This window comes from Rhinolophus ferrumequinum, chromosome 13 (assembly GCF_004115265.2).
Source record: "Rhinolophus ferrumequinum isolate MPI-CBG mRhiFer1 chromosome 13, mRhiFer1_v1.p, whole genome shotgun sequence".
NCBI classification, from domain to species: Eukaryota; Metazoa; Chordata; class Mammalia; order Chiroptera; family Rhinolophidae; genus Rhinolophus; species Rhinolophus ferrumequinum.
Window position 1 is genome coordinate 34,384,944 of NC_046296.1, and position 22,661 is coordinate 34,407,604.

A 22,661-nucleotide genomic window follows, 5' to 3' on the forward strand; every position below is an offset into this window, starting at 1 on the left:
ATGACTGCATATTCCTCCACATGCCGTGCAAAGCCAGAACACACACTCTTCCCACAGCTGGTTGGGGTTAGGCGCTGAACTTACTGTGCAACCGAGGGCAATGCTCTAGGGCAGGAGGGTCCAAACTGCGGCCCGCGGGCCAACTGCGGCCCGCCATCCATTGTTAATTGGCCCGCAGCAAATTCCAAAACTATATTTAGTTTACTTAAATAAGCCAGGTGAGGCAATACGGACTTCACCTGGACTGAGTGGCCCGGCTGTTTGTGTGTTTTACTGCATAGGGCCCTTGGTGAAAAACGTTGAAAAAGGTTTGGACGCCCCTGCTCTAGGGCAAAGAATAATGGTCCATGTGGACAGAGAGAACCCAAACCCCTAATTTTATCAGTACTTCATTCGGAGCTAAATAGATACACTAAAAAATAAAAAATAAAGCAAGTCACAAAATCCACAAAGTTAAGTTATCTGCTATTCTCCTAAAAAACTGAAGACAATGATTTAGCAGGAGAAACGCATTTGAAAAGTTTACTGCTCGAGAACACTTATCTCCCCTCCCCCATCTCTTTCTGTATTTCTATTTCTCTTTCCCCCACTTTCTTCTCCTCCATTCCCCTGTTACCTTTAGTGAATATAATCTTTTTATAAGCCTCCTTCGACTTTATATATTTGTGGGGGATTGATGACAGCATGATAAATAGTGTAGTAAATATTCAGATTAATCAGAAAATAGTCACCCAGGGTAGCATTTTTCACTTTAAGCAACAGGTAGAAGAGGACAGGTGGCTTTTTTCAATGCCCATAGTTGATTAGTGAAATGGGAGATTGATTGTGAAATGCTTGGAGGGCCCACCAGAAGATACCCCCTCAACTTCTCAGAGGAGGGCAAGAAAGTGCTTTCTGCATCTCACAAAACAGAGTGATTAATTTTTAACTAGGGACTCTTTCTCCGGTCTCTCTATGTTGATGCAGTCCCAGAAGAAAGGCTGTTCCCACAATGTAATAGTGATAGTATTCACATAGCGTTTTATGTTTTATGAAGTATTTTAAGATGATCTCTCCTCATCTTAATAACCACCCTCTAAAGCTAGTAGGCAGAGGCTTCATTTTCTTTCATTCTTGGGTGGCACAACAGAGGGAAAATGAACTGACTAATACCTGATAGTTTGCTAGCACTAGGATTAGAATTAGCTATTTTATTCCAACATCTGTGCAGTGATTTGTTATTTGCTTAGGAGAAGTTATCTAAAGTGAAGAAAGTATGCTGTTGGCTGCTATAAACAAAAGTTGAACATCATCTAAATTAAAAAACAAAACAAACAAAAACCTGGACCTGCATTTTTATATAATTCATAATTACATTCTTTGTAAGTTACTAAGATAGGAATAAGAGTGGTCATTACTGAGAGATGAAAAGTGTGTTTTAAATGGAAATTTTACTATGTAAATAACAAACCAAAAAAATGTAATTTCTAGTTACTCTGAGACAGGTTAGTTAGTATGATTGCTAGGTAGACAGAGGGGTCCCTGGTGGAATAAACAAAAGACAGACATATCCTAAAACTTCAGGTTTTGAAATCACTCCTTCGCTCCAGGATATAATGTAACAAGGCCCTGAAGTTAATCATAAAATTCTTTTGGCCTGACAAATGGAGCAGATATGATAGATAAGAGTGGGCTACTTTGCTAATTCCTTTAGGATGGGCAGCAGAACAAACCTGGTAGACAAATTTCATCAGAAGGCTCCAGCCCCCTTCTTCAAACAGTTCCCTACTCCAAAAAGCTCCCCTTCCCCAAACAGGCAAAAGGAAGGTATAAAACTAGGAGCTTTTGCCTCAGTCATTGGGCACCCCCTATTTGGGACCCCCTCCTGCTCGGGAGCTGCAACCTCTTCTCCTGCCTCTAATAAACTATCCTCTTTTTACAACTTTTTGCCTCTCCCTGGTCCGTGTTTCCATTCTTAGGCTTCACAAGACACGATCCCGGCCCGCACTCAGAAACTGCCGGCAGATCCAACATCACCTACATCAACTCTATCTTTGATGTTACTAACCAAGATTGCTCCAGTTTTCTTGGTTTTAGTAAAACATATTTTTGCTACTGAATTTATAGATTTGGGAGTTAAAGCTACTTTATTTAAAGAAGTCTACTCTGAGCTTTGTCTGTTCATTTCCTGTAGTAGTTAGCTATTACTGTGTAACACGCTACCCCAAAACCTAGTGCTTTAGAACAACCATTTACATAATACACAGTTCTGTAAGTTGGCAATTTGGTCTGCAATCAGCTGTAGATTTCTTCTGGTCTTAGCTAGGTTCTCTCAAATATCAGCGACCAGCAGCCCAGTTAGATAAGGAATGGCTGATCGATACTAGCCTTGTAATGCTGACCCTTTATCTTCTATTTTAGATTTAAACCTCTAGTGTAATTCGATTTAACAGTGTAGTTTAGCTTGGAACTTTTTGAAAGTTTTTCTCTTTGCTTTCCTCTTCTCCCACCAAATCTTAATTACTCTGTTTACTAAACATTACCAATGGTTCTGTTTACTACAGACCCTATGCATACCTGGCTCAATGATTTGAAAGACATTTTTACATCTGTGTAAGATCCATTCCTATCCCTGAAACCAACCAGCCTCTCTCTGGAAGCACCTTTTTCAGGAATTGCCTGACCAACTTCTGCTTTCCTTTGTTCTGCCTCTCCTTGTATGCCTATAAAAGCTTTTGGCGGTATTAAGAGCAGGAAGGCCGTCTTTGTGATCAGGAGTCTACTGTCTTCCCTTAATGCTGGCGTTTTGGAATAAACCTCCTTTTCTTTCCATCAACCTCACCTCTTGAGTTTTAGGTTTTGTGTGGCAAGCAGCTAGACCTTTTGCACCGTGACAGTGACAGCCTTAGTATGGTCTCTTAACCTCTAGCCAGCCAGCCAGCCAGATTGTTCACATAGCTGTGGTGGGGGTGGGGGAAATGAAGCTTGTACAACCATGCAAGATTTGCAAAGTCCTAGACTCAGAACTGGTACACCTTCATTCTACTGCATTCTCATAACCAAAGCAAGTCCCAACATCAAACTCGATTCAAAGGGTGAAAAAGAGACTCCATCTCCAGAGTAGCAGTTACAGTGCAAAGGGAAGGAAGAAGGACTGTGTCCATTTTGTTGGGACGGAGGGATTGTGATGGTGGCACTAAATCTTCTATTTTTGAGATTTGGATCTCTCGTATAATTGAATTAATAAGTGTAATTTAGCTTGGGACTTTTTGAAAGCTTTCTTTTCTTTGTCTCTTAATGATTCTGCTTCCTATACATTTACTATGCAGTTTCACTGTTTCTATTTACTTAGGCTCAGTGCTGGCCCTAGGACTTGGGAGAGGTTTTGCATCTGTATGGGATCCACTGTCCTGGCTCCAATTTAAATCTACATAACATGCAAAGGTTGCCATAATCAGCTTTACTGCACCTTCCCCCACCCCCAACTACAGGGAAACATATAAGTTGAGACCAAACAAAGACTTGAGGCAGTAGTTTGCAGTAGTTTTCAGGAGACTCTGCCAAGCCGACTCTCCTCTTACTTTCATAAATCTTCTATATTTCTATCTGACTTGTGAATTCTTTCACGGCCCGCAAGCGAAGAGCCACAACACATTTTTCCGTTTCTGCAATTTATCACATTACTTGTTTGCTTAGTTTGGTTTTCAGCAGGTTACTGTTTGATTTTTATGATGTCATATTTCAAATCTTTTCAAGGAGCTAGCTGGTACAGTATGCAGAAAAAAAATATTTAATTTAACTTAGACTTGAAACTTTCTGATAGCGAAAATAATTGAATTTTACATCAGAGTTATTTTAGAATTTTAGAATGTAACATAGAATGAAATTGTTAATTTTAACAACAACAAGCAGAATACTGACAACCTCTCTACATAGATTCATCATAATTACTTATGATTACAATTAACATGAATCACGGAAATATTCCTCAGGAGATAACTTCTCATGTGTGTTACAAACACATAGATAGACCAGCAGATCCTGTCTGCTCATCTCATTTATTCCCTTAAAATCTTCTCTCAACTGGAATTTTGGAGACTGAGAGGGGGAAGCAAGGAGAGGAAGAGAAAGGCCCTCATGTTTATGTTTGTGTATGCTGGGCTAAACAAGGCACAACACACATCTTTAAATGTTTCATTGTTATTCTTAATATTTTTCAAACACTCACTTCTCATGTGCAAGGTATGAGAAATTTCAAAATAAAAACTTTAAAGGTTGACAGTATTAAAATGGAATTGTTTAAGGTTAAAAAAGTTAAATTAGTTGCAGAAGGCTCCCAAATATAGAAGCATCAAATTTGAAACAGGGATAGATTGTTTCATGATTCAACAATGTCATTCTTGGAATTCATATTTTAGTTTTTCATGATAATATCTGCATTGAATCTAAAACATATGATTCAAGAATTATCATAAAATTAAAGAATTATCATAAAATTATCTGACCCAAGATTATAGAAAGTTATACAAAGTTCCAATTATGTTCACTTTTTGTCAACAGTTTCATTTAATGGAAACTTTTAATATCATCTACTAAACTAGTAACAACTAAAATATCATTTATTATCTGCAGCCCAAGTCAGCCCATCCACCTGATTATCCTTTATCTCGAAGACTGCAGCTTTCAAATATCTTCTGTCCACTCCTTCAAATGTGCACTGCTACCAGCCTACTATAAGTCATTATTCCTCAGAGAAACCATTTCCATACTTTCAACAGATAAATATTCTTCAACATATGTTGATTAACTCAATTCCATTGCTCGGAAACTTTCAATGACTCCCTATCACTTGGGGAAGAAAACAAAAAACAAACAAGCAAAAACCTCTTAGCTTTGATTTCCAACCTAGTCAGAGAAAAACAAAACGAAACCAAAAATACCACCCCAAACGAAAAACTCTTTTATTATAGAGATCAATACAAATACCCTATCATCATGCTAAAAAGAGTTTTTTACTTAAGCAATGCCCTAAAATGTGACCAGATAAGTCAATGAGGAAGCAGGAAAGCTAATTTCCACTACAATGCCAGCTATGCTAAATATTTATGAGGGTTCACTAAGAGAGCACCTTCATCAATAATGTTAAAGATGACACCTAAATTTTAAGAAAACTATATAGCATGTGGTAAGAGTGCACAGGGCTAAGTCCTAAAATAGGCAAGCCTTCTGAAAACTTATAGTGGTTTGAAGTCGAAAGTAAGTCAACAAGTTTTTCCAACTCAACCTGTGGTGTTAGACTGTACCCTTGTATTTCTAAAAACAAAGTTCTGGTTATGATATGTTATCTTTTATCTTCAGAGATCAGAATTTGGACACATCATTAAGATTGTACACACTTTAGTAGAGGTCAAACAAATAAATTGACTTAAAAATATTTTCAATCATAACAGTTTTATTACACGGAGAAGAAAGCGAAGACAAATTATGGAGGCAAAACAATGGTGGGAGTTATTCTGCTGAGACTAGGTGCCTGCAAATGCTGTCAGATGGCAGGGTCCTTTTGAATTTATATTATCAGTCCTCTCTCTAATGATCTGAGAGGAGAATTAGGTAAGTACCCACACTGATAGTGAGGAGGCAAACACAGTCTATTTCTTGAACATAGAAAGGCATATGACAAAACAATGGTCATATCAAAACATAATTTACACAAAATTATGAAATAGGATGAAAGAATAAATTACCAAAGAATGAACAAAAGAAAATATGTTCACTATCTATGGAATGGAACCCCCACCCCCAAATAAAAAGATGTGTTTCTGGATTTCATTAAGATTAAATATTATTAAGACGTAAATTGTATCTAAATTAATTCATTGTTAATGAATTTCAATTAATAAATAGGGATTTTATGTGAGGGTTTTTGTAAGGTGGTAATAAAATAATTCAAATACAAAATGATGGGGAAATTATATTACTCACTGTTAGTAAAGATGAAAAGAATTTGAAAATCTTTTATACAACCGTTTTTTTTTAGGGGGAGCTCAATTTGATAACTGGTACCAATAGGTTCAAAATCATGTTTATCCTATATCCCAGTAATTATACTTCTAAAATTTTATTCTAAGAAAAGTAACCATAGGTACTCATTAAGATTAAATAGAAGATTTATTTACTACCAATAATAACAAGCAAACAAACAAAAAATGGAAACAAAGCTCCTATAGAGTGGTTAATCTAATTAAAATTCATCCATATAATGGACTACTAGGCATTAAGAGTGATGTTTTAGAATTTAGAAAAATGTAAGGAAATTACCAAATATAAGTTAAAAGAACAAGTTATATGACAATATTTATAGATATTTCTCACTTAGAACTGCTTTTCAGTTGCACGTAAAAGTGGTTTAAACAGAATAAATATGACTTTAAGAGACATTTGCTTTAAGAAAAAATCTGAATGTTGGCAGCTGTTTGTGGCTGAACAATGTTTAGCCACTGAACAATGTTCTCAAGGCCCCTGATTCTTTTATTTTTCTGCTTGCTATGTTGAGACTTAGTTTTTATCATTCTGCTTGTTTCATCATCGGAGCAAGATGGCTACAATAGCTTTCAGCCATTACATCTGCATTTAAGGCAGAAGAAAGAGACTAAGGAACAATGCCAGCCACGTCTGGTATCCTCAAAGAGGAAATAAATAGCTTTCCCAGAATCATTTTATTAGCAGTGACTTTATATTTCATTAACCAGAAATGGATCATGTGGTCACCTCTAGATTCAAAGCTATGTGATGAAGGGAAGAATATGAGTACAACAAAAGACTTAGACCAATGGCACTTAAACTTGGCTGCACGCTTAGGTCAATGGCTGTCAACCAGCATTTTAAAATATGAAAAGTATGTGTCTGTCTTGTGGCTAGGCAAGAAATGGGAAAGAGTCATTGACAAAATAGTAAATCCTTTCAGTCTTCCTTTCTCATCTTATCGTAGCCCTTTCATATAATTTGCCACCAAGGTAGTTAATTGTTTAAACAAACTACTTTCTGCACAAAAAATATGTGAAGGAGAACATTCATTTCAATTACCAGGAAAATGACAAAAGATATTTTTATAAGAAAAATTGTGAAAGAATTTAAAATAGACCAAAAGATTACTAGTTTTCTTCTATGGAAAAGTTAGTGTTATCTATGAATGCTCTTTCAGGTTATATGATTCTACATACAGACCTCTATGCCTTTCATTATCGTTTAGTTATTTTACAACTTTGGAAGTTGTAAATAACTGATATAAATGCAAATAGTTCATGTCCATAAACATACAAATAAATTTTGTTTGGTGGAATATATAATTAACACCTCCTCTTCCCCTATAATGTAATACATTGTCTTTCTATCTACTTGCAAGTTCATTTTAGCATTCCTTGTCTGCCAATATATACGTGGTATTGTGAATTCTTCTTTGAACCAGTTACAAGATTTTATTGGTTCACTCCTTAATTAATGTGTTAAACAAAATCTTTGACATGTGTTGGTTTTATATTTAACAGTTGCATGAGAATCATGATTATACTTTAAGTTATCCTTTCATGGAAGGAGAACTGACTCTGGATGGTGAACACACAATGTGACATATAGATGACGTATTACAGCATTGTACACCTGAAACCTATGTAACTTTACTAACAGTTGTCACCCCAATAAACTTTAATTAAAAAAAAAAAAATGTTGTCCTTTCATAGTTGAAAGATGCAGAGGTTTATAGGTAAAATAAAGATTTTGACTTTACTGTGTGTCTGAATTGATCTCACCAGGAGTCTGTTTTAGTATTATTAATAAAATCAATAATTGATTCTACTGAGTTAGGAGAAGATGTTTCACTTACAGTTTGAAATCTGGAATTTAAACAAATAGAAATAATAACAACTCACCAACAAACCTGCAGAAAAAAAGTAACTACAGAAAAATCAAATTCATCAAAAGCTAATTTATATTTTGTGCTTCATAGTCCTAAATGCAGATGAACATTATCCTCTTTCTTTCTTTCACTGTTTTATTTACTCTCTCTTTCTTTTCTAGGTTAATACAAGAACAATAATAGTATAATACTTAAGAATTCTCAAAGTGACTCAAATTTGGGCATCTTTAAGTATTGGCCTTAGTTTTTTTTAATTTTATTTTTAATTATAGTTGACATACAATGTTGTATTAGTTTCAGGTGTGCATAGTAATTCATTGTTTATGTATTTTATAAATTGATCACAATAAGTCTAGTAACCATCTGTCACTGTACTGGCATTAGTTTTTATGGAAAAAAAGAAAAAGGAAAATAGATAAAAGTCTTTAATTTAATTTGCTGAATTTAGAAGATTTTAGAATTTTAAATTTTATCCCAGACAAGAGTTTAGGACTTTTCTAGAGATTTACTAAATGTGCTTTTACTGCCAAAACAAACAACAAACTTTTAAAACTTTTTTCCATTTTATCAAGTGTTCGATGAAAAAAAAACTAGTGTATTTATTTGAATTATTAGTGACTACAGGTATTGTCCCTTCTGGCAAAATAACTTTAATAATTAACAGTGAGGTTTCAAGTATTCTGGAAGTTCAGTGTCAACTATATTGTGGGTCAACATGACATTTCATTAACCTTTAAATTATATCCTATAGACTGCATTTTGTTTTGTGTAGTACACAATCTCTGGTCTGTAAGCTCTCTGATCTACAGCTTGAAATACAACGTAAATTTAAATAAAATATTTTATAACAGGCAACATTCAACATGAGTCTAGTAATGCGAATAAGCTTTTGATAAAACAAGCCAAATACCCAACACTATTGACTCTTCTGACTTTAGCCAGTTAGTATGAAATTTAACTTACACTGATATTCCTAAAGATTTGGTGGAGTGCAAAATATCCTCTCCATAGGGAATAACCTACATTATGAGTTTTTCCTCTTTGTAAAACAGGGAGTGATGGAATATTTCAATTGTAATAAAAGAAAGGCCATTATAAAACAATAACCACAAAGAAAAGGTAGATTTTCACCTAAAATGCTTATAACCTGCAGACTAAGTTTGGGACCAGCTGAGCCAAGGATCCATCTTACTTTTCATGAAATCTGAGCCAGATCCACTGCATGCTGGGAACATCATTGTTGAAGATAGCTCTGTGGTAAATGAGTTGTTCTGTTCAACCAAGTGGATCTAACACCCATTTTCCTGAACAGTTGGAGTCATTTTGCTGGTCTCAATGAGGTTTTAAAAACAAAAAACAAAAAACCTGAGATAGCTGTGCTTATCTATCTTGCCAAAAGTGCAACTGGAAAATCTATGTCTAATGAGATGAAGGGAAGATAGAATATAGTATTGTAGAAGTATGTATGTCAACATCTCAAGAGAAAGATACAAGTTCTCTGAACAGCCATTTCTACATAGTAGCCATGTTGGAATGCTAGAATTGATGTATCTCAGGAAGATGGTGAGGGGAGGAGAGGACAAAATCAAGTGGGGATAGCTCTATCTTCTAGGAAAATTCCCTCATTTTATCTAATTTTTAAAAATCAGTGTTCTATAAAATATTTCTTTGTTCAAAGAGTTCCAGTGCTAAAAATACTGTAGAAGAACATTCCTCTAAACTAGTGATTCTCAACAGGAACTATTTTGCCCAACAGAGGACATTTGATAATGTCTACAGACATTTTTTGTTGTCACCGTTTGGGAATCCTCTATGTTTCGACCTAGTAGAGATCAGGGATTCTGCAAAACATCCTACAGTGCACAGGACAGAATGGCTCCCCACAACAAAGAATTGTCTGACTCAAAATGTCAACAGTGCCATCCGTGACTGAGAAACCCAGCTCCGAAACAAAGCTATGATTTCCATAAGAGCTCTAAATCCTCCTCAGAAGAACTGGAAAATATCAATTTTATAATACCATGAGTATTATTTTTCTTTGTTTACTAGAAAAACACAAGGATTATTTTTTCTTTGAGAAACAACCTGGTAAAATGATGGAAGAAGATACGAAATTCTTCTAGATCTGGGTTAACATTTTGATTCTTCCACTTATTATCTTTGTAGCCTTGGGATGTTCCCTGTTCTTTCTTAGTTTCTTCCTTTGGAAAATGGAGATGATGACACAAATATATTGGATTATTGTCATAAGTAAATATGAAATTTATTTGTTTAGTTATTTGTTTATGTAAATAAGACACAAATATAAAATCTCACTCATTGGCAGTTACATATATAGTTACTCTTTAACAACTCCCCTTGAGTTAATGGTTTTGCTTCATTGTATTACTTATGGAGAAATATATACGATGCATGATTTTCTATTATTTTAAGGAGAGTGATTGCTTTTGCATAACATAAAAATGTCATTCAAGATTATAAAAAATAAAACACAAAGAAGAAAACCCAAAAAGTGAATAATAATGCTAGTTCAAGTTCATGTTGGATGTACACTTCTCTGTGAAAAATTAGCTAAGAAGTTACAGAGAATCATAATCTGATACCTTTGTACCAGTGTTGCAGGAAATACATTAATGTAATTTGATTTCCTCCTAACTGAATATTTTACTTGGGTTAATAATATAAGTTGAATAAAAGGGATTTCCAGTAAAGCTTTAATGTCTTTTATTTTATTTTTATTTTTTATTTTACTCACGGGTATATTGAACAAAAGACAAACCATTTGGCTATTGATACCCAATATATGAAAATATAAATTCTTTTTTGGAATGGTCAATCTAGAAAACTTAAAATATATTATTATTCTCAGGATAATCATGGAAAGGAACTATTCTGTGGATCTAAATAATGTAAAGAACCAATTGAGCCATCCATCTTCATTCCAAAAACAACTCATTCCCAACCATTAAAATAATGACTATTATTATTAGTCATTATTATCATTATTACACTAGACAAAAAGAGATCCCTGGCTGAGGGTACGAAACAATTTCAAACCTGCTAGGCTTCCAGAAGTTAGTTACAGTTCAATTTCTGGCTATCTCTGACTAAGTAATGAGAAAACAAGTTATTCGTAAAGAAATCATTAATTCTACTCAGGATATCTTGTTACTAAAGACCCTTTTGACATGAGTGCTTCTTTGGAACTTTGAATTTTCAAAGTTTCCTCATCATGTATTGAGAAATTTCCCATGTCATTTGTAGGTCTGAACTTATTCTTAGTGTCCTGCTCTTGGATGGTTTGGCTGAGAGAATGTTTTCTTTTGGCAAATTGTCACTCAGTTAGCCTGAAGAGGAACCTTGACTGGTAGCATAGCTGACAATCTGAGCTGATCCCAGCAGGCAAAGATAGACAAGCTGTCACCCTCCCTATAAAACGGCTGCTCTGCAGAACAATCCTGTCTGGTGGGAAAAGGCTAGATTTCCCTGGAGAGAGACTACTGCATGTGGGTTTATATTTATTGCACATTCACTTGATTTGGTAGATGGATTTGGATGGAAATTCTTATTATTAGTCAGCCTGATGTTTCTTTAATGTTCCTCAGTCGTATTTCCCCATAGCTAGGTCTTGGCTCTGCAAACACAAAATCTCAGTTTAATGATTGGTATCCTCCCTGGAGATTTTCATTCTCCTCCCTACTTTGTTCCTAGAATTCTCCAGAACCTTATGGAGCAAACCAAGTCAGCACTTAGCATTTGTATACTCTCTACAGCTTCAGATAGTTTACAATAATCTTGTCAATTGGAGGCCAAGGTACACGTGAATATTCAAAAGAATATGTGTATCTCAGTTGTTTGATTTCATCAATGGATTCACTTTGCTAAAAGCACCAAAGTGTTCATATCACTTTGAACAGCTAGTCATGTCTTCTTTGTGTTCTGCTGGTAGTCAAATTATTCTGTCAGAATTCTGGTCCAAGAAGCACTCGTGTCAAAAGGGTCTTTAGTAACAAGATATCCTGAGTAGAATTAATGATTTCTTTATGCTGTCTGGATTAGAGAAGACACTTGCTAAAAAAGTGCTCTATGAAGCAACATCAAAATTCAAAAGTTCCAACAAAACAAAGGCTTATTTCCCTCTTGCACAACAGTCCAGTGTGGCCCAGTGTGAGTGTTATAAGTCAATTCTGCACAGTTATTTAGTAGCACAGGTTGATGTGCTATCAACACATGACTTACAGTTCATGTGTTAATGGTCACTGTCATCTTGCCATTAGAAAGGGGGACAATCAAGGTCTAGTCTCAGAAATTTTCTCTTAAGAAAGTGAAGCAGAAGTGCACATCACTTTAGCATACATCTTATTGATAATACCTGAGTCAACTGGCTACCTACAAAGGGAGTTAGGAAATTCAGCCCTTATCTGTCAGCCATACCCCAGCCTCAACTTCATGCTATGGACTAAAGGGAGGCATATTTTGCTGGACATCAAATAATGTCTTGCACATTGTCTTCATCTCCCCATACTCTGTGCTCCTTTACATGGAACCATGGAAACCACTAAGTTCCTCTTCCAGGCCCTCCTAGGGACATGGGGAACTCTTTTCCCTGGGCCCACTATACGATAGTCTTTTACTGGCCCTCTGCAGAGGTCTATCCACTCAAGCCTCCTCCCATCCTTAGAAATTCCCAGCTGAGTAATAAGTTTCACACTGTATATCTATATCTATATCCATGGCCTTAAATTTCTGGGAATACTTGTCAAGTTCTTCTGACAACAATATCACTATCTCTTGCTCTGGCCTCCGGCTCCATCATGAGCAACTCTAAGGTGGGCCTGTAAACCCTGCTTAGTGACCTTCCTGCCAGGTGTGGAGAGTCTGTCTTCTCATTTTGCAGGTACCTTCCATCTCTACAAATTAGTCTCTCAGAGATCACTCTCAGTTGGCTTGGCGGTGGTGGTGAGGGTGGGATGGGGGATTCTCTTAATCATCAAGACCATATTTCTTACAACTTCATCAATTCCTCTCTCTCTCTCTGCTTTCCAGTCGTTTTGGAGAAACTAAGCAAGGGTTGATTGTGGTCATGGCTGAGGTTACCGAATCTGTTGGGCAACTAATTAATAATCTGTGAAGGAAAGAAACACCTGGACTCAATTGTACATTGTGGGGAATTTATCTCCCCTTGTTCCTCAGCTTTGGGCACTAGTTGCCAATTCTGGGATAAGCATAGTCATACTCAAAATATTTTCTTCTATGCCTGCACATTATTTTATAGAGCTGTCAACATAACACAGATCCAACTTTTAGTCAGCAATTGGTAATCATTCAATAACTGAACAATATCCCATGATGATTTTCCTTAATTATTTAAAATCTTATTACCAATATCATAGTCTTTTAGGAAGTTTGAAATTGCAAAGAGCAAAGGTCCATTTTACAATTACTTTTTATAAAAAAGAAACAATGCCTTTCAAGATTTTAACAAGTGATTTAAACGATGAAAAACTAAAAAAAAAAAAAAAAAAAAAAAAAATCTCATGAGCCATGGTCACACCAAGGAAGAGTTCCATTTTTGACTCAAACTCTATAGGGGACACTTTAAATTTTTTAATTAAATAGAAAATGTTTATAAGTACAGAACAAATATTATTATGAAGAAGTTGAAGTTCAGGATGGAAGAAAAGCAAATAAGACAGTTTATCTAAGTTCATGTCCCTAGACAAGACAAATTATATCCCACAATACTGGATGCCAAATTCAATAAAACATAGAAAAGATAATGGTATAAATACTATGATAAGCAAAATGTGGGGGAAAGGTGTATTCCTAAAATACTTAAAAAATAAACCCTATATTGAATTCCTGTCAAAACTCCAAAATACATTCTTGATTTTATTGAATACCTGCATTATATGTAATTCCTACATTTTGAACTTCTAAAATTCTTATAGTTCCAAAAGCTACTTTAAAAAAATACAGCTTAATGAATTCAAGTAAGGCAAATACCTGAGTAGCCACTACCACGTTAGTACATAGAACCTTATCAGCGATCTCAGAAGCCCTCAATGACCTTCTCCTAATCATAACGTCCTTTGTTCTCCTAAGGATAACCAGCATCCTGACTTCTATGGAAATCACTTTAATTTCCTTTACAGTTTTACACAAATGTGCATGTTCAATCTCTGTAACTTATTTGTTTATAGTTTTTTGAGGTACAATTGATATACAATAAACTACACATATTTGGAGTGTGCAATTGGATGAGTTTTCTCATGTGACTTCACCTATGAAAGCATCACCACAATCAACATAACAAACACAGCCATCAGCAGCAAAATTTACTTTGCGCCCCTTTATGATCTGTCCCCCTCCATGCCCTTTCCTGCCACCCCATCTCCTGGCACTTACTCTGTTTTATATATTGGTCTCAAAATTTCGAGATCTGACAATATTATTTCATAGTAGCCACATAAATTAATCCTGTATGAGTTAAATAGAGTAAATTGGTTTGTAGGATTTTATGCCTGAAACCATGTCCTCCAAGATGTTCTAAGGCTAAGAAAGGACTACTTTCCTATGTGGTACTGAATTCCATGACTCCATATTATGGTGTTTTGTGATAGCAGCCTGAGATGACTAAGACATCTACTTTTATTTCCTCAAGCATTATGCTGAACTATAATTGGCTTTCCATGTATCCTCCCGCAGATGATAAATTCCATGACTCCATGAAGTAGTTATAGTCCATATATTACTGGGGAATGTTTCAAAGAAAAGACCCAGACATATGTTTTGAAAAATACGTATCCTAGATTCTAGAATAAATTCAGGGCCCATGAAATGTGTCATTGATATAACAGCATTAACCTGAGTTCCTCTTGACCCCTCTGGGAAGACAATCACATACTACTCTAGTTCATACTGGCTTCTGTCCCTAAAATTCCGATTATTTTTACATATATCTCACTGTTCTTCATCGAATTATTGTATAAATATGTTTCCAGTTATGGGTATAAAATCATTGTTTCCACAACTTCCATCTGTTTTACAGATACCTTGTGTTTCCTTAATATTATTTTGTGATTTTCCACTTATCATATATTGCATTGTATTTTTATAATATGGAGTCTATTTATACTTTCTATGATTATTTTTTTCTCGCAATCCACACCATCTGTAAAATTTTTGTTTTATAATAGATTTTAATATCCTCAATATTTTGAAGTTTATAATATAGCAATAAACAAGAAACAGTATCTTTTAAGAGATGAATATAAAAATGTTCTCCATACCCATCAATATTTTTATTGCTTATATATTTTACCTTATAAATGTAATTACATTACATATTCTTAATGAAAAAATGCATTAAGTCTCTTACTCTCTATACTTTATGATTCCTTTCAATCTATTTCCCCATAGATTTGTTTTCTTATTTTCATAGTAAATGAATATATAATTTTACATTCTGTCTTTTTTTAAATTTACCAAACATAGCATAACTAGTTTTCATAGTTTCTTAGGTTTCACGCCATAATTTAAAATGGTGACCTAAAATGTTTTTGCATGGATGTATATTAATTGATATTTGAGTAATTCCTAATATTTTATTCTTGAAGTAGCATGATTAATATTTGGTTTCATGTATTTTTTTATTGAAATGTTCTTATTACCACTGTCAGCCTTGCAAATATCTATTCATTCTTCAAGACTCAACTTAAACATAATTTCCTCCATAGCAAGTTTTTCTGAAACCCAAACCCCAGATTATTCTTCCAGCAGAGTTTGGCATTCCTTTTTACAATCCTGTAACTCTGTGGATACCCACTGTTATGGACTGAATACTCCCCTAAATTCCTACGTTGAAACTCTAACTCCCTGTGTTAAGATATTTGGAGGCGGGGCCTTTGGTAAGTAATAGAGCAGATGAATCGTGAGGGTAGGACACTCATGATGGGATTTGTGCCCTCATAAGAGGAAGAGAGAGAGGAAGATCTCCTTCTGTCTGCATGTCTGCACAGAGGAAAGGGCCTTGTAAGCACAGGGAGAAGGCAGCAGTCTACAAGTCAGGAAGCAGGTTCCCACCAGGAACCAAATCTGCCAGCACTTTGTCTTGCACTTTCCAACCTCCAAAACTGTGAGAAATAACTGTCTGTTGTTTAAGCCACCCAGTCTATGGTGTTTTGTTATAGCAGCCTTAGATGACGAAGACATCTACCTTCATTTCTTCAAGCATCATGCTGAACTATAATTGGCTTTCCATGTCTCCTCCCTCGGATGATAAATTCCTAGGGAGTCCATAATATGTTTAATCATTCTTTTGCATTACCAGTTTTGGCTAAGTGCTTACCAGCACAAAAGTTTCATTTCGTAATAGTAGTTACAATTATAAACATTATCTATCTTGAAATTCTGGCCTTGACAATTCTTACCTGTTTGACCTTGGACAAATTACTGCCCTGTGCCTCAGTCTTATCATTCATAAAATGTTAACTACCTAGTAGTAGTAGCAGCAATAATAATAACAATAGTAATAAATATCTCATTTGGTTGTACTGAAGATTAAATGTATTAAAACAGTGCAAAGTGCAAAGAACAGTGTCTGGAGCATAGTATGCACTTATTTAATATATGTTATTATTATTATTATTATTATTATTATTATTATTATTGCTATTATTATTATTATTATTTTACAATTATGTTGAAAGAATGCTACATTGTACCCCAAACTTAGGAGGTATACATATAATTTCCTTGGGATTAAGGTAAAAACAAATAGTCAGTTATAACAGTTATATTACTATAGACTAACAGAATCATACAATTATAGATTTGGAAGAAATATTACAAAATGCCTCATTCAGTCAGTATCCTCAAACTTAACAAACAAACAAAAAACTTATGAACAATTTAAAGAAAATGACCCAGATCACATAATCAATTTGTAGATGAGGAATCTTATGTGACATTTTTTTAATTTAAAATCTGGGCATGTAGAGTAACTACAAACCTATTATTTTCCCATATCAACACATGAGAACAAATTAAGTGATAATTATTTCACTTTTGTATTCTCTGTGCATGGTGAAACAGTTATGTACTGACAGAAAAATGTTCCATGAAGCTACAAGGAAGATAGAAAATATACCTACTAAACTTTGGATCTGGTGAAGAAGTTTCTGAAGCAGAGTGTTGAAAGTCCTTACTGCCTACTTTTAGCTGTCTATGGGTAAGCACAGGAAGATTGATGAAGGAAAGAATTATATAATTTTCAGACAGAATATAAAGCAACTACAGAGATCCTAGGACAGTATCTCTAGCCAGTAAATTTCTCAAAGTGAAAACTACTTCAGGACAAAGATCCAACCCAGGGCAGTGCCAGTAAAATGTGGCCACAAATTCAAGATCAAATCTGGGGTGTCTATAATACTTTGGCAAGGTTTAAGCCGGAGCCTCATAGACCCTTTCAGCTAAACCAAAGGGCTTCTAGACTCTTCCAGATGTTGTCTCACTGCACCCTGACTCACAGCCAGTATAGAGAGGAGTCGGTCTCAGAGGGGATTTTCGTAGTTGTGGCTTTGCCTCATGGAGTGGGTCATGTATATAAAACCCCCAGAGTTTTTAAAGGGATGGAATCAGCTGGGACTAAAACTGACAGAGAAAATTCAAAATGAAAGGAAGAATGCTGATAATTTTATTCAGCAGCAAACGTGATGCAGAGGGCGGAACCTGGAGCCAGTGAGAATTCTTTCTGTGAATAAAACAGGCCCTGATATAGAACATTTCTTGTCCCCAAAGCAGGAAGAATTGGTGACAAATGCCCAGTTGGATTTCACAACTGATGTGAACTAGTATCCTCAAACTTAAACGTGACTTTTCTGTGTCGTCCATTTCCTCTTATTTGCACAGGAGTAGGTCTATTGTAGTTATCTTGTCCCCATCTTTTCACTGTGTGATGTGTCTGTTGGGGGATGGGTGAAATAATGTGTCCATTTACTTTCTAGGTCTTCAGAATGGGAACCACCATGGTGGACTAACACCTAAAGAAGTGAACCACTGGAATCTTGATGTGATATATACATAATTCTCAACATTAAGCTGGAGTCTGTTTTGTAATGGAATCACACATTGGAGGCAATGTTATGTTATATGGAGGGGTGTGCTATAGGTTGTATTGGGTCCTCCAAAAGATATGCTGAAGGCCTAACCACGGGCACCTCAGAATGTGACCGTATTTGGAAATGTGGCTTTTGCAGACATAATTAGTTAAGTGAGGTCACAGTGGGTGGGGTAGGGTGAGTTGGTCCTTAATCCAATATGACTGGTATACTTTTAAGAAGAGAAGAGACACACAGAGAGAAGACTGCCATATGATGATGGAGGCAGAGACTGGAATGAAGCATCTATAAGCAAAGGAATACCAGATTTCTAGCAAACTGTGGAAGCTAGAAGAGGCAATAAAAGATACTCCTCTACAGATTTCAGAGGGAGCGTGACCCTGCTGGCACCTTGACTTCTCACTTCTAGCCTCCAGAACTACTGTGAGACAATACATTTCTGTTGTTTGAAGTCATCCAGTTCGTGGTCCTTTTTTCTGGCAGTCCTAGGAAGCTGACATAGGATGTATGTTTTTTGCTTGTGGGAAGGATGTAAATAATTTGTGGCCAGAGGGAGAACTATGGCAGATCAAAAATGCCTATAAATTTTTGCCACACCTTTCAATAGGAGGTGTAGTTTATTACTTCTCATCCTGAATGTGGCTGAACTTAGGACTTTATTTGACCAACAGAATGAGAAGGAAATGATTCTGTCTTAACTTGAAGTATTTGGCCTTAAAGAGATCTTCAGTTCCTGATTTTGTGCACTGAGAATATTTTGTCTTTCAACATGATGAGAGAAGCCCAAATCACACAGAGAGACCACATGGAGGAGAGCTGAGATGATCTGTTTGACAGCCTCAGAGACGCTCCAGCCTAACACACCAGCATGAACTGCCTGTCATGAGAGGAAGCAATGTTGGATGTTCCAACCTGTCAAAGCTTGGGAAAACTGCAGCAGAAGCATCCAGCTGGACACAGTCAACTTATAGACTCCTGAGGGATAATAAGTGATTTTTATTGCAAGCTACTGAATTGGGGGTATTTGGTTATATAGTAACAGAAGACCAAAATATCTATTTATTGAGTGCTCATTATGTGCCAGATACTGTGTTAGAAATTTTGCATTCCTTATTTCATTAATTTTTTTTTTACCAAAATGTATATGTTAGATATTATTCCTACTTTACAGATGAGGATATTGAGACTCAATGAGGTTGAGTTAGACTATTTCCCAGCTAGAAAGGGACTAAGAAAGAAATCCTCCAGAGATAATGCAATTTTATTAAATGACCACATGACCTTGGTAGTCCTCGACTCTCTTTGTGAATGTTTTTCTCATTCATAAAACAAAACCAATGAACCCTTCACTGTCTAATCCATGGGTTCATTTTGATGATTTTAGGCGTATATAAAGTACCCTGTATAGCCTAAAATCTGATGTACATCTAGTGGGTCAAAGCCTATGAACTTTTCTTTTGAACTAGAAATGAAATGTCTTATTTTAATATTTTCATCAGTGCTCTTACTGTTCCTTTAATTTTGTATATATATTCTGCCATCCATACTATTGAGAGGAGCTACATTTAAGAGCAACATAATCCGTCTCCAATTTGAAAGGAGAGACAAACTCAGCGGCATTGGAAATGCTTTAGATTTTTCATTCCATGTTTGTTTATTTTCACTATCCATTAGCTTTTAGGTTGTGTTTTCAACCACTACTGAGTGTCAGTTAGCTTGATTCTTACTGAATTCATTTCTTGGAGCCACATCCCTGTCTTTTCTAGAGCCAAACCGCCAGAAATGAAGGCATTTTTGTGGTATTAAAACCCGCGCTCAAGCATCCACACCTGCATCAGCATTAGGAAGATGGTGAGGGGCATGAATTCAGAGGAGCAGAGTGTGTCAGGCAGCCAGTGGAAATCTGTTACTAAGAATATGGTGTTCCCAGGAGACAGGTTCACTAAAATGTATTCACTGGAGGAGTATTTGTTTTTTCAGGATACAGTCGGCTTAAGAAGGCATTGTTTTTATAATTTTCAACTGCAGCAATGTTAGAAAATACACAAACACGTTGATGGCCACTTTTTTTTTGTTTTTCTTAGTACCTCATGGGTGCCATGGTTGCGCTTCATAAAAATAAAACAGCATCGTCCTTTGGACCAAAGTGCTTATTAAATTAAGGAGGAAATAGATGAAATCATAGAAATATATGTGTATTTGTAGGTATAGATACAAGTACGGTTATAGAAATAGAGATAGAGGTAATGATATGGTCAACGATATAATCAGAGCCACATCATTGTAAATATAATACCCTCTCACTAATGCATTCAGCTAGTTTTCTTCCTGAACTGCCTCTTCACACTGATGTCCCCTGAATCAAAACTCTCTCTTCTTGTCTAAGCTCAAGGATCAATCTTCACCATGATGTAGAGAGTCTTGTGCAGTCAAGCTTCAAGTTGACCTCACTGTATTCTCTACACATATCAGAAGTGCTAGACAAAATAGATTTTTCATTGTCCCTCAGAAAAATCATGTATGATTTTACCTATATGACTTTGTTCCCATAACTGTAGCCTCCTTGTCTGGAATGAGCTATTTGCTTCTCTGTACTTGTGCAAGGCAAACTGAATTCAAGCTCCATAAAGCTTGCAATGAATGCTCTCTCGTTCAGTGATTTTCTTTTTCCTTCTTTGAAATTCTGTAGCACTCATTGCCTCAACTACTCTCTTGGCATTCTGCCCTGCACTTTTACTTATCATTTTATCTATGGATCTTGTCACCCCAAAGAGCTAGTCAGGCCTTTTAAGAGTAGAAGCCACGTCTCATAACTATCTAGCTTCATTGCCTAACACAGAAAGACCCATGGGTAGTGTGCTCCTGATTAATATTTGATGCTGATAATTTTAATACATTTTCGTTATGCACAGGTCATATGTTACACTTAAGTTTCTAGCCTGTCACAGTCTTGGCATTAGGAGGAGTTTTTATTTGTCATGATTATATGTTAATACAGGCAAGGAAACGGTAGATATTTTGGTCCAAAATAATTTTTCTTATAATGAACTATTAAATAAAAGCCAATAGGAAGAATTCTTGGCTAAACAAGAAGATATTTACAAAAACAGCAGAAGTTGATTGAGTTTTAGCTATAGGGCAATTGTCTAAAAAAAAAAAGAAAAGGACTGGAAATGCTATGGAAACAAACCTCTGTTCGGTGAAATCCAGGTTTTTCTATTCTCACCTTACATATCCTTTCTTAAGAAGGCATAAACACTAAAAGTGCTCTTATTTGTATAGACTGAGCTAGAACCCGTGAGGAACTCATTGCTTACTTCTTCCCTTGAGACAGATTCTTTCCCTGTGTGAATGTATCATACGTAAATCAAATAGTCTCTTCCTCTAAGCACCAAAGCTTTAGCTGCAATCTCATTCCCATTTTAAAACCCTCATTATGTTATCCATGACTGCCTACATAAGAATTCCTTAATAAACCATTCTAGGGTGATGTGATATGCAGAACAACAGTTTCCCCCAAATTTCTACATTTTAGTCTCCCACAACCTGTGAATATATTAGCTTACATGGCAACAGAGAAGTAGTAATTCAAGGTAGAGTTAAGGTTGCTAATCAGATGATCTTGAGATGGAAAGTTGATTCTGAATTATCTGGTTGGGCCCGATGTAATCATGAAAATACTTGTAAGTGGAAGAGGGAGGCAGATGAGAGAGAATCAGAGAGATGGCAGCATAGCAAAAACTCAGCCTGATGTTGCTGGCTTTGAAGATGGAAGAATAGCCCCATGAGTCGAGGCATACAAGCAGGCTCTAGAAGCTGGAGAAGGTCAGGACACATGTAGCCCTGCCAACACATTGATCGTAGCTCAGTGAGATCCATTTCTGACTTCTAACCTCTAGAACTGTTAAAAAATAAATTTGTGCTATGTTACTTTAAGCCACTAAATGTGTGGTTATCTGTTATAGCAGCAATAGGAAACTAACATAGGTGATGATTTCATGGGCAGTTTGAATAATCTCCTACTGATGGGAGGGGAAAGAACCCCAATTCCTGTTTCACAGAAGGTCTTTTATAGGTTAGCATTTTCCACTTAAATTCTAGTTCCTCACTCTAGGCTTCTCAGTTGCTATTACCTGGATTATTATCTGCATTGAACTGATGAGGAATTTTACCAAACATTCCTCAAACTATCTATCCTTCTCAAACTACTCCAAAAACTTGAAGAGGAGGAAACACTTCCCAACTCACTTTATGAGGCCAACATTAATTACCCTGATACCAAAACCAGGCAGACATTTCAAAAACATAAAATTATAAGCAATTATACATGATGAACACAGATGCAGAAACCCTCAACAAAATAGCACACTGAATTCAGCGATACATTAAAAAGATCATACACCATGATTAAGTTGGATTTATTCCTGGGATGCAAGGTTGTTTCAATATCTACAAATCAATTAATATGGTACACCACGTTAACAAAATAAAGGATAAAAAATCATATGATCATATCAATAGAGGCAGAAAAAGCATTTGGCACAATACAACATTCGTGATAAAACCCTATCAGCAAAGTGGGGATAAAAGGAACATACCTCAACATACTAAAGGCCATCTATGACAAACCCACATATAATATTATGCTC